This window comes from Phyllostomus discolor, chromosome 11 (assembly GCF_004126475.2).
Source record: "Phyllostomus discolor isolate MPI-MPIP mPhyDis1 chromosome 11, mPhyDis1.pri.v3, whole genome shotgun sequence".
Classification (NCBI taxonomy): Eukaryota; Metazoa; Chordata; class Mammalia; order Chiroptera; family Phyllostomidae; genus Phyllostomus; species Phyllostomus discolor.
Window position 1 is genome coordinate 32016826 of NC_040913.2, and position 15127 is coordinate 32031952.

Here is a 15127-nt window from a genome sequence, read left to right on the forward strand (position 1 = left end):
AAATATGTTCAACTATACTCAATTATAATAATAAATGACAAATGCCAATGATTATATTATTATTTAGGGTAGTTTAATTTCTAAAGTTTTTAATTTATTTCAAATTTTAAAAGTTCTAAGACAATTTTTATTTCCAAAATATATTGTAAAGACATCAGAATTTTGAAAGTTTTTAAAGCATTCTTATTTTTAAAGTAATTGTAAGAACATCAGATTCCTCCAAGAATCAGAACAAATTATACAATTATTGTTAGTTATGTTAATTTTATATATTTCTTCAGATTTTACTTATACTTTTAGTCATACTCTGATAATATTCTTAATGTAATTAAGAATGATAATGTAATTAAATATTACATGAGTGTATTTATTGTATATAAAGGTTTAATCAAAATGGTATAATTCATGTAATATTTGCATACTACCTAATAAAGTTAATTCTATTTAAGATCAAAATTAAAATCTCCCAAGAATATTTTATTCCGAAATTGTCCAAGATGACTCTTCTATATGTTTAAGTACATACAATATTTTGACAGAAATTAGAGGGCTGACAGCTAAATGGAAATTATGAATTTGGAGTACATATTGTGTTCTTAATGTCTACTTCTTTTTGTGTTCCTAAATCACTGACATATAATTGAAAGGATCTCTTACTGCAGAAAATTCAAAAATCCTTAATGGTTATTATTATTTTCAAAAATATTATTTTAATTGTATGTGTACTCTGTCACCCAATACAATGACTTTTTGTTGATTTTTTATCAATGTGAATTGATAACTTATTTTGATATTGCTTTTACTAAATTTATGTCCCATGCTGAAATTGATAAAATGTGTTTTCATCAAATTATTTTTGACATTTTCTGAACAGTTCCCTGATAAATCTGAAGTTTTGCTCTTTTTCTTGATCAAAGGAGAAATATTAAATTTATTGGTTTTGGTCAGCATTCTCCATACCTTAATTAATTTGAAATTATTGTAACAAGTCATTTTTTTTCATTATTGGACCAAACTAAGGGTAGCAATAAACCTGACAAATCTAAAGGAAAGTTTTTCCTTCTAGCTGGATTATATAAAGGTGACTTGTTGGTCATATAACTGTGTTCCAATGAATGCTTTCTTTTCATGTTGAGAAAACCATACTTACATGCTTGTAAAAATCACCAATATAATTAATGTCTACAAGTTGATTTGTCTGGGATAGATTGGTTTTCTAGGTTTAAAAGTCCTTGTTAACTGAAATAAACAATAACTTATAGTATACAGTCATGTGTCACTTAATGGCATGTTTATGTTCTGAGAAATGTGACATTAGGCAATTTTGTTGTGTGAGGGCATTAAAGAGTCACAGAAACCTAGGCGGTATAGCCTCTTCCCAGTTACAATCCTACACAGCATGTTACTGTATTAAATACTGTAGACCACTGTAATACAGTGGTGCTTGTTTGTGGATCTAAACATAGAAAAGGCATGGCAAAAATATGGTATAAAAGATTTTCAAAAACGTTACACCTATTTAGGCTACCTTCTATGGATGGCTGTGCAGGACTGGAAGCTGCTCCAGGTGAGTGATGAGTGAAGCTGAAGGCCTGGAACATCACAACTGTACCTTAACGTGTCGTGCTGCAATGTTCCAACCACCACGACAGCAGGGATTTTTCAGCTCAGATACGTCACTTGTTGAACAAAACATTGTTATGTAGCTCATGCTATAAATTAGAAGCACTAAAGATTTGTCAGTGCTTCTGTTGTCCAGTTATTACCCTGAGATGATTATTGAGCAAATTCTTATAAATGATTTCTAAAGACATTTCTAACATCCTCCACTCTATTACTATGTATAACTATGGCAAGTTTTCTAAACCACTTTGGGTTTTAACAACTTTAGCAAGTTTCTGATATTTTTGTTTTGTTTGTTCACTCCTTTACTCTTGGCTAATAGTCTCTGTGATAAACCTCACATTATTGAATCTTCTGGAAGAAATATAAATAAACTTCAAAGACTCAGGTAAGATTTTACTGAATAATAATTACTAAATGAAAGGGTATTCATAATCATTGTTGTTTATCAAGTATATTCTTTTCAGACTTTTATCTGTTGTAGTATGTTGTAAATTTATACATCAGATTGTGCATTAAAGACAGAATTTACTAGATAAATACAACTTTGTCCATTAAAATCTAAAGCTGAGATAAACTGTGAGTTAAAAAAATTTTATGTATCTGTCATTTGTGTCATTATTCTGTTGTCTCAGTCCAGGAAACATTAACAAAATAGGGGATAATTTTGCTTAATTTGGGCAGAAAACAAACAGCAGCATTGACTGCCTTGTTTCAGTGCCTCTGGAATTAATCAGCTGGAACTTGTGAAGAACCATGCCTACAGAAGAACTCAGGGATTAGGAGCCCTTGCTTGATACAAAGCAAATACTGTGTCTTGAACAATGACAATGGAACTCATTTTATTCAAGTATGTACCGATCAGTGGACTTATTTTATCCCCTCCAGAATACCAAATTTTAATAATTAGTTCCCACAACCATCACTAGCTCTAGTTTTCTAGTACTTAAAAAAACAACTTTTGACCTTCTACAGACCATTCACTAATATTTATTGATGGTATGTGTATAGTTTTCTACTAAGTTAACAGATTCAACATTGTTAAAATTTTTATCTCTTAGAGTGTTTATTTAATTAACATTGTATAACTAAAAATAAATACACAAGGATTTTATATTATTACTATTTTAGTATGTCCTGATATTTATAACTTATCTTTTATTTATATTAGACAATACTTGGTGATGAACCATAATCATCTTCATAAACTATTAATAGGCTGCATTTTGAAAAACATATTGACATACATTTTTTGTTTCTTGTATTTACTGTATGAGGTACTGATTTGGACTTTATATTTGCATCTCTGCTCCCATACCTGATAGCTTTGTAACTTTTAAAACATGTACTTTATACTAAATCTGTGTCATGATATGCAAAATTTGTCCTTCATACTAGCCACACCATAAGGTTTTTTGAGGATGATATTTGCAAAGTGTGTAGCATGGTACCTAGAACTTATAATTCTCAATGAATATGTTATCATTATTATTATCATTGAATCACTATCCATAGGTAATATAATTGCTAAATTAACCATAATAATCATTTTTAAATTCTTGTATTAAATCATATTATTAAAGGAAAGGTTATTTTTTATATGTAAAATCACACACACATACCAGGAAAATTAAAATAAAATAAAAAAATTCATTTAAGAATTAAGTGAGTTATATAATGGATTAACTCATTACTGATAATTTTTTGAGAATACAATAAACTTACCTGAATCTGAAAGGTTTGAATGATTGTATATTCAAATCCATTGCATTCTCACTGGAATTACCCAAAAGTTCTCTTATTTATATTTAATTATTAAATAATAAAATGTAAATGAAATTGTCTTCCTTTTGAAAACCCTTTCATATTTTTTAAAGATTTTATTTTTTAGAGAGAGGAGAAGGGAGGGATAAAGAGGGAGAGAAGCATCAACAGGCTGTTTCTCACAAGCCCCCCAGTTCAGCCATGTGCTCTGACAGGAAACCTAACGGGTGACCTTTTGGTTCGCAGTCCAGCACTCAGCCCACTGAGCCACACCAGCCAGGGCCCTTTTGACATTCTTTAAGCATTTTAAGAGATTGTCTTTCCATGGTAATAATATGCAATATGCTAAATAATTCTTCTATGAGTTTTTTACCATACAGCATCTTGTATCTATTATTGGGGATGAAAAGTATGTGATTCCCAATGCAGGTCTCCTCTGTGAAGGTCAGGTATGTAATTAAGTTTCTTGTTATACTGCACATTGGGATGTTTTTTAATTAAGTAGGTAATATAAGAAATGGTTACATAAGGTAACTAAAAAGACATAGCATTATCTGTAAAGTTAATGAAATTAGCATGTTAAAATATGGTTAATAATCTTCTTGTAATATATTCAAGAAGAACAAGTCAAATGATTTAGGATTTATTATTTAGTTGTTAATATGCAGAAATTGGTTAAATCCAATCAGCAGATGGAAGTCAGCTCCTTTACTATATATCCTAGGTGTAAAGGCCTACTGGATGACAAAACTAGTTGTATCTTAAGACAAAATGAATCAATATCGATCTTATAAAATATCTTTGTTTAAAATCACATATATTTTTAAGAAATTATAATGTTAACAAGTGCCATGGAGATTTGCTTGTAGGTTTTTTAATAACTGACTTGTAAACAAAGTCATCTTTATTCTTATTATACCAGTGAATCAACTGTTTATATCATTTTATTAAAGTAGAGATAGACAACTTGGAGATCCTGAATAAAAGCAATTTGGAACATTATGCCACAAAGATAGTCAAAGCCTTTAAATATCAGTAATATGAAACATATGCTCTAATATTAGCAGGAAGAAAGAAAGAGCTCCTACCATTGTGACAACATGGATGGAACTGGAGAGCATTATGCTAAGGGAAATAAGCCAGGCAATGAAAGACGAACACCATATGATTTCACGTATAAGCAGAACATATCAACAAAACAAAAAAGCAAGCAAAATATAAACAAAGACATTGAAATGAAGAACAGACTGATGGTAACCAGAGGGAGGCAGGAGAGGGGTAATGGGGAAAGCAGGGGAAGAGTCATCAAGGAACATGTATAAAGGATCCATGGACAAAGCCAAAGGGCATATGATGGAGGATGGGAGGGAGGGATGAGTGGGGTGGAGGGGGAAACATGGAGATAACTACACTTGAAAAGCAATAAAAAATAAATTAATGAAAAAATAAAACAACAACAAAAAAGAAAGCAAAATAAATTCTGAGGAAGAACTTAGGCTATTTTAAGCAATAATTTCAAACACAGACTTTTTGGCTATAACTACATTTCTATTTCATTTAAGAATTGATTATCATAATACTTTGAATGTTTTCACTGTGAACAAGAACTAAATTATTTTTAATTTATCCATTATAAGTACAAACTAATCCCCAAAGATTCAAAATTTGATATCCTTGAATATTTCAGTTGTCTAAAACTTCCAAAGCTTTTGTTTTTTCCTACCTATTTTGCAGTTTAAAGGCCAATGAAATATTTCTATCATGCACTCAAAGAATTAAAACCACTCTCGTCTATATTTTGTATTGTTTGGAACAGCTGGATTTCTAAAACACCCTTATTATGTCATCATTTTATCTAAATATTTTTATTTTTTAATGTTAATTTAATTGCATTGTATGTAGATTTCACGTGCTCTCTAAGGACTTAGATATAATTTAAAAGTTATTTTAATCTTTAGCAATGAAGTGAAAATAACTTTGTATATGATTATAAACTCAGTGATAAGGCAATGAAATTTGAAACATCTGTTAAGAACCACTCAACAACTAAAACTGTTGAGAACCTGGTAAGGATATTAATTGAAAAAATTTCCAATGAGATACATAAGCTCTTACCAGATAAGGGACAAAGCAGAGGGATTTTAAGCTTCTGATGTTCATACAATTGAAAAGTTGTATGTTGGGTAAGCTTGGTTCCAGGCTACTTTTCCAATGTTTTTAAAAATGTCAACATTTGAGTAACTTGTTCCTGCATCTACCTAATGTAAAATCAACATATTTTTGTTTCTTTTTAAAATGAACAGTTATTAAATATTTATTCCAATTTGTTTCAATAGAAAAAATGTTATGCACACTCTCTTTCTCTCTCTCTTCTCTCTCCCTCTCTCTATGTATAGTAGCAAAACGTCAAAAAGAAAATTTTTTATTAGGGCCACTAATTAGACAGGGATGCCCCTTTAACAACTGCTGCTCAATGTTATACTAAAAGTGCTAGTTAGAGCAATTAGGAAAGAAAAATAAAAGCACCCCAACTGGAAAGAAAGTTTAGCTACATATATTTACAGATGACATGACCTGATATGTGGACAGTCCTCTAAAAAATCTGCAGGAAAGCTATTGGATATTAGAAACAAACACAGTAGCATTGCAGTGCATAAGATCTACACACAAAATTCAGATGTATTTCTATACATCAGTAAAGAACAACCTGGAAATGAAAGTAAGAAAGCAATTCCCTTTACAGTGACATCGAGAAGATTAACATATTTAGGAAAAAATTTAATCAAATAAGTGAAAATTACTGCTGAAAGAAATTAAAGACCCAAATAAATGAGAATGAACCTCATGTTAATGGATAGAAAGGACATATTTTAAGAGGGCAGCACTACCCCACAAAAGACTACAGATTCAACACAATCTATATCAAAATTTAAACAGGTTTTTTTTTTTGCAGAAATAGAAAAAGCTAACCACAAAATTATATGGAATTGCATGGGGACTCAAGTAGCTAAATTCCTAAAAAATAAAAACACAGAGGAGTCACTTCCCCATTTCAAAATAACTACAAAGTTGCACTAGTCAAAACATTTGTACTGATCTAACCTAAAGACAGATAAATAGATTAACTGAATTGAATTGAGAATCTAGAAATAAACCCATGGGTCTATATGGCCAGCTGATTTTTGAAAAGGATGACATGTCCATTCACTGAGAAAATGCAGTCCCTTTAGTGAATGATATTAAGACAGGTGAATTCAACAAGCAAGTGAATGAAATTAACTTGGACTTTCACTTTGCAACCATATACAAAATAATTCAAAACAAATCAGTGACATAAATATAAGGTCTACTATTATAAAACTTTTAGAACAAAATGTAAGGGTAAATATTTATGGCCTTAGATTTGGCAGATTTAGATATGACAACAAAAGCATGATCAGCAAAAGAAAAACATATAAAAATGACTTCATGAAAATTAAAATGTCTTATGCATGAGAGGATATTATTAAGAAAATTACTTTAAAAATCCTACAAATGGGATAAAATATTTATAAATCATATATATCATAAGAACACACTATCTAGGACATATTAAGAACTCCTAAAACTTAACAATAAAAAACAAACTACCCAATTCAAATTGATCAAAGGACTTGAACAAAACTTTCTCCAAAGGAGATACACAAATGTCAAAAAATCATATAAAAGACATCCAGGCCCTGGCTGGCATAGCTCAGTGAACTGAGTGTGGGCTGCGAACCAAAGTATCGCAGCTTCTATTCCCAGTCAGGGCACGTGCCTGGGTTGCAGGCCACGGCCCCCAGCAACCGCACATTGATGTTTCTCTCTCTCTCTCTCTTTCTCCCTCCCTTCCCTATCTAAAAATAAATAAATAAATAAAATCTTAAAAAAAAGACATTCAACACCATTAGTAAATTGTGAAGTGCAAATCAAAGCCAGACTAGAATATCACTCTATATATAGTAGAATGATGAAAATTAAAAATAAATAAATAAAGGAAAATAAGTGTTGATATGAATGTGGAAAATTTGACTAGGAACCTGTGTATCGTTGGTAGGAAAGTAAAGTGGTGAAGCCACTGTAGAGAAATGTGTCACAGTTCCTCAAAGAGCTAAAGATAGAATTATCAAATGGACCACCATTTCTCCTCCAAAAATACATACACCAAAGAATTGAAAACAGAAACTCAAAGACATACTTGTATGGCCCTGCTCATTGTGGCATTATTCACAAAAGCCATAAGGTAGAAACAACCCAGATGATGCATATTGTTTGACCATAATACAGATTTATGCTACATAATGACTAAACCTTAAAAATGTGATCATAAATGAAATAAGACAAAGTGGACAAGTATCATATGACTGCTCAGTTGTTAGGGTTTCTGTTTGCAGTGATTAAAAAAGTTTTGGAAATTAAAAAATTTTGTAAATAGTGGTAATGATTGCACACAATTGTAAATGTTATTAATGCCTGTGAATATATATTTAAAAGTGATGAAAATGGAAAGTTTAATTTTACATATGTTTAAGCACAAAAAATTAAAATAGAAAATTCTAAAATATATCTAAGTAAAATTCAAAATAGTTGATGTTTAAGGAACAGCAAGAATCAATTGTAACGAATTATATTTAACCACAGAGTTAGCATACAACATTCTTAAACATTCTTAATTTATGGTGATACAATATCTTCTTTGAAATAATTTATAAAACTATCTTTAAATAAAACAGTGTTTATCTACCTATAACTGAGGGCTTTATTGCAGACTGGGGATGCAGACATGGTCAAATATACATAAATGCCTTAGGAAACTTCCAAGTAAAAACTAAACAGAGATGGAGGAGCATAAGAATGAGAGATATAGGGAAAAATTTATAGAATAATTTTCCTGAGACAAGGAAAATGTAATTCTAAAGATTAGATAGCAGAAGAAATGGCCACTTTGTTATGGCAGGATGCATTGCATTCACAATTTGTAAAAGTACATGTATATTTTTTTTTATTTTTGGAGACAGTGAATATGTGCCTAATAGAAAATATGGAAATAGATTTTGAAGTGCATGTACAATTTTTGAAAGAGTTCAAGTAGGATGGGGATGAATTGAAGAGATATCTTGCATAAAATTGAAGTGAGGAGGGATTGTTTTAAATTTATGATGATAATTTCACACTGGGAATAATGTGTGCTAATATGTTACATAGACAAATCATGTAGCTTATTTCTCCAGATGAGTGTAATAAAAAGGGGGGGAGCACGGGGCTTTAAAATAACGAAAGAATCTTAATGAACTATGAGTGATGGAATATTACTGGGGAAACAGACACACTAATAGAGAAGAGAATTTTTGAAAATGGAAAGTAGTGTAAGGGCTCTAATGAATTTGGGCTTCTGATAAAAAATCAGAGCGTAAGTGGAGTGGAACAAATGAGCTGTACAGTGGTATATGGGGTAGTTATGAAATGAAATATTCCATGATTAATTTTCTAATTAAGTTAGTTATAGGTAATAAAAAATGCATACATGGAATGGGTGTCTGAAGTCATGGGAAGTAGTCATTGGAAATAAGTTCAGGAAGTGAAAAATGTATTGGACATATAATCGTCTAGAAGCTGTCAACAAGAATAATGACAGAATGGAGTAGAGAGTATGTCTGCAGTCCTGTTACTGAAGTTTTAAATGTTTAAGGGGTACTGGTTGTGAGTTTCAAAGATGATGAGATTACAGAAAGGAAGAAGTTGGTAAAATTGAATTGTATGATTTTAAAGTAAGCATCATTTTATTCATTTTTCTCTATAATAGGTAAAAGGAAATAAAGTGATTTATAATTGCCAAAGTCTTTTATAAAAGAACTTAGGCTACACATGTCTGTCTGGCTTCTCTCTCGAGAATATATATTCTCGAAGAACAAAAATGAAAGACTCAGTTTTATAATCTATATATGTTTTAAAATCTCCTTCCCTGAAAACATATAAACATAAATTATTGTCTTATGACATAATTTTAAATTATTTCTGGAATACATCTATGTTGAGTAAACATTTGAAGGATGGATTTTAAAAAACTCAGCATGGAAGCTTTTCAACAATATTTACTAAAATATTCTTTTCAATTACAACTATTTTAAAATAAGTATTTTCTTTAAATACAATAAGGTGATTCCAACCAAGAAACAATCTACTGGCTGTTTCTTGAAATCAGTGAACAAACTGAAATAGACAAGTTTAGAAAGAGAGGCTCAAGTTAAAAGGGAAATTCACAGCTATAAGAATATGTATTTAACCAAAAAGTTTTGTTCAAAAAAGTAAAATATTTTTTAATTACATTTCATATTTCTCTCCTTAATATTAGCAGGTTATTACTCATTGTATTAATGAGCACTTTTTTCTAATCTTTTAATATAATTTCAGTTGCATTTTCTCATCAATTTTATAGTCAGGTTATTCATTTGACAAACCTTGGGTATAAAAACTCATATTAACAAAACAATATTGAATATAAACTATAATAGAAAAAAGTAAGTAACATGAAAAATTATGACAAAAATTGTCAAATTTGATTTTGAACATTTTCAGAAATCTTATTAGTTTATTTTCAGGATTTTGTTAATGTTTCCTGAAACTGAGTAATACCACTGGCCTCTAATTGCACTACATACAACAATAAATGTGAGAATCATATTTACCCTCGCTATTAAAGACATTTCATGGGCTCACAATCATAGAAATAATTTAATAAAAAGTATTTTATCATAGACACTTTACATGGAATATCTCATTTAATTTATTTCTACCAACATCTCTGCTCTGCTTTATTCAATTAAATTTATATTTGAGGAAAGAAGACTTAAAACAGCAGTGATTTGTACAAGGTGACATTGGCAATTGGAAGCAATGTTTAGGATTAAAACTCAGGTGTGCTCTGGTTTGTTTGAGCCAAAATCTATGTTCACATGTTTTCTTATTCACCCTAATATGCTGTCCCAGATTCTTATTGATTTGGAAAGTTTTTTACCTATATTTACATAAACATTCATTATGGAGCAAAGCAAGTTAAAGTGTGATTAATTATGGATGTTGTGAGTGCATACTATCTGTAGCAGTTGCACTGTACATTATGTTCCTGAGATTACATTTAGAGGACATGATTTTCAGAAGCACAAAGAAAAGCTATCACAATTACAATGAAAACTTTGCAGCAAGAATTATGGCAACCCCATTTTTTCATTTGTTTGTTTTTTACTCTGCCACTCCTAAGTGGTCAGTATTGTATGAGAAAGTAAAAAGTATGTTTCCTATAGAATCTTATATTGCCTACAGAAAAAGTTTCATCAAGCCAACATGATATATTCATGTTATCTTCTATGATACTCATTGCAAACCACAAGTCCAAAACCATTTAGCTCAGTATATTTTATTAAAATAGCACTATTCATCTCCACTCTTCTTAACTGCAATGTTACTAATTTTTAAAAGTCCAGTTTGAAGTCTATATTTGCAGAAAACTTTCTCAATCCTACATAGCCAATTAAACAACTCTTTTTTTGATGTCCACGGTATATGTACCTCACTAGTCTATTTTGGGAGTTTCTTTGGTTCTTTCAGATAATCCTCTATTCCTAGGTAAAATATCAATTCGATTTTTTATAACACTTTATTGTATTTTGCCATTACCATTTAACTCCCTTATATCCTCCTCACCACTGAAATCACCACACTGTTGTCCATGTCCATAAATCCTTATTCCTTTTTGCTTCCTTGAACCCTCCACTCCCTAACTTACCCCCTCAATAGCTTTCATCCTGCTTTCAATCTATGAGTCTGTTTCTATTTTGCTTGTTATTTCAGTTTGTTCATTAGATTCTACATATGAATGAAATCATATGGTATTTGTCTTTCTCTGACTGGCTTATTTCACTTAGCATAATGTTCTCCAGGTCCATCTATTCTGTGGCAAAAAGTAAAATTTTCTTCTTTCTTTATGGCCAAGTAGTATTCCACTGTGTAAATGCCCCATTTGTTTTATCCACTTGTCTACTGATGGACACTTAGCCTGCTTCCATATCTTGGTGATTGTAAATTTTAAAAAAAGACTCAATTAAAAAATAGGCAAAGAACCTGAATAGATACTTCTCCAGAAAACATGCAGAGGAACAATAGGCATTTGAAAAGATGCTTGTCACTAAGCATAGAGAAATGCAAATTAAAACCACAATGAGATATTACTTCACACCTGTCAGAAAGGCTATCTTCAATAAATCAACAATCAAGTGCTGGCAAGGATGTTGAGGAAGGAGAATGCTTTTGCATTATTGGTTGGAATGCAGAAAGTTGCAACCACTGTGGAAAGCAGTATGGAGACACCTCAGAAAACAAAAAGTGGAACGGCCTTTTGAACCAGCAATTCCACTTCTGGGAATATATCCAAAGGCACACAGAACACTAATTCTAAAGGACATAAGCACCCCTATGTTTATTGCAATGTTATTTACAATTAGTTTTTAGGTCACAACTAATGAGAGCTATTTACCTTTAAGTCACAGGTGGCAAACACAAGGCCCTTGGGCCAAATCCGGCCCTCCACCGTGTTTTATCCAGCCTAGCACCTTGTTTCTACGTGGCAGCAGTACTGAGCTCTTGCTTAACTGTTAAGGAGTAGTTACCTTTATATAGTCCCAAAATTACATTCAGTCCTTTGAAGGCAACCACGAGGCTGATGTGGCCCTGGTGAAAATGAGTTTGACACTCCTGCTTTAATGCATCCTCCAATATATAATATTTGAATAGTACATAAAATATCTGTTGAAACATGAGATATTTAATATCACTTGTCTTTACCTTGAATTAGCAGAAATGTTACTCTTCTCACAAAATTCTTGCAAGGTAATTAGGATAGGTGTGATTAAACTATTGTGTAGAGAAAGAAATTAAACCTATAAATTTAATGATATCTCCAAGGTCAAAAGACATGGTTAATTATATATAACTTTAATTCTGGATTGGTAGTTAAGCACAGTATTATACCATACCAACATAGCATAATATTTATAGGCCTACTAAACATAGAAATATGTTATATATTCATGATGTTATGACAAATTATAAGCTCAGATATTACTCTAGGAAATTTTATTTATACTTTTTTCCTGATTCAAGTGCACTTATCCATAGTGAATTTAATTTTTTCTGTTTATAAATTAATTTTATAGTGATTTAAATTCTGTTCTTTGTTATTTTTTTCTACTCTTCTATACAATGATGCCTCAAGTGAATAATAATACTCTCTTCTATCAGGAAGACAGTGGTAAAAGTCCTGAAAGAACTACAAATAATAGGTGATAATTCATCGAAAAAAATTGTTGTGCTGTTAACCTAGAATTAAGAGAATTGCATTAGAAAAGGTTTGAAAACCCTATTTAACATGTCGTTAGAACTGATGAGTTTTTATTGGCATATGTAAAGGAAACTGATTTTTAAAGTCAAATTCTTAAGGCAGAAATTGTGAAATCATAAAACAAATCCCCACAATTGGCATAAACACTCTTAGTAGTCATAGAAGAAGATCCAAAGGTATGTTACAGATAAAAAGTTACCTACAGTATTACTCCTCTAGGCTTCCTTTTAGTACGTATTCAAGGAGAGGTAAGCAATTGTTCCCCAAGTCAGATCACAAACTTGTACATGTATTTTCATTTCCATCATAGGAATTTTTATCTGATGGCAAATGTTTTCTCTACAATTTCATTTTAATTTTCAGTCTGTAGAAGGACTTAATACAAGAAATAAAAGGATACATCCTGATTAATGTCTATATTTATTACTTTTTAATATATATTTTATTTATTTTTTGTTATAGTCCAGACAAAAGTTCTCAAATATGTGTCAATATATATAAATTTCTTTCTACTACAGGGATGGGCAAAAGTTAAAAGTAATAATGAATACAATAACTAATACATAAATAATAACACAAGAATAAACTCTTTTACATACTCACAACTGTAAATCTACTTTTGTCTACCCCAGTATAATATTATAAGAAAAAAAAAGTTTCTCTAGGTTCAGCAAGTAGGAGCAACAGCAACAAATATATTCTGACACTGGGCTGGTATTGGGTAGCCACAGGGAATACTATGTATCTTCTGAACTTACAAAGATTAATACAAAAAATATTCAGTGCATGAATATGAAAATTGCTAATATTCAGTCAGATCTATGTCTCATATACAGCAAGACAAGCATTAGGTGATGAAGGGTAATATTATTTCTTACACCATAACTCACTTCTAGATTTTAGCTTTGGTACTCAGTTCCTAACCTATTGATTAGTCAGCACATATATTTATCAATTAAAAAAAGTTTAAATAGCTGTATTGAAATATAATTAATATTTTAAAATTTGGATATATTTAGTGGTTAATTTAATGAGTTTGGACACTTTATACACCCATGAAACCATCACCATAATTAAGGTAATAAAGATATTCATTACTTCCAAAATTTTTCCTTGTCCTTTATTTTGTGTGTGGTAAGAACACTTAAAATGAGATGTGCCCTCAAAAAAATTTAAATACATTAGGTATTAAGCTGTATAGCATATCTCTAGAACTAATTCATCTTTCATAACTGAAACGTTATACCAGTTACACAGATTTCCATGCCCCCTTTTCCCCAGTCCCATAATTTGTTAACTATAATATGGTTTTGTTCTGCTCTATTCTATTCTAAATATAGTCTTATTTTCTGCTTCTATGAGCTTTAATATTTTAGGTACTTCATATATGTGGAATCATGAAATATTTGTCATCCTGTGGATTATTTTCCTTAAAATAATGTCTTCTAGCATTTCATTTATGTAGTAAATGGTAGGATTATCTTCTTTTTAAGTTTTACAAATATTCCATTTGTCAAATAAAATGTATAAACCACATTTTATTTTCTCATTTATCTGTCAATGGTCACTTAGTCTGTTTCCATATATTAGTTATTGTGATTAATGCTGCAATGAATATGAGAATTTTCATATCTCTTCGAGTCTCTGATTTTAATTGTTTGGATACATACCCAAAAGAAATCGCAAGAGCATATGGTAGTTCTACCTTTATTCTATATTTAATTTCTGAGGAACCTCCTTATTTTTTCTATAATGGCTGTACAACTATGCTTTACAGTTTAAGGTCTTATTTTTAACACTTTTATTTATTTCAGTATATTTTTGTTCAGGGTGTAAATTGAGGGCTAATTACATTGTTTTGCATGTGAATACCCAGTTTTCTAACACTGTTGGTTAGAAAGAAGCTGTCATGTCCCTATTGTGTATTCTTTGCACCTTTTTAAATATCATGTTGTCATATAGGTGGGGTTTAATTCTGGGCTCTCTGTTCTAAACTTCTTTTAAAAGATTTATTTATTTATTTCTAGAGAGAAGGGAAGAGAGGGAGAGAGGGAGAAAAACTTCAACACGTGGCTGCCTTTCTTGCACCCCCTACTGGGGACCTGGCCCACAACCCAGGCATGTGCCCTTACTGGGAATTGAACCAGTGAACCTGTGGTTCACAGGCTGGCGCTACAATCCAATGAGCCACACCAGCTAGGGCCTGGTTTCTCTGCTCTATTCCACTGCTCCTATATGCCTGCCTTTATGCCAGCACCATACTGTTTTAATTATTGTAGCTATGTAATATATTACATGAGACAACAGGGAAATAAATGTAAACAT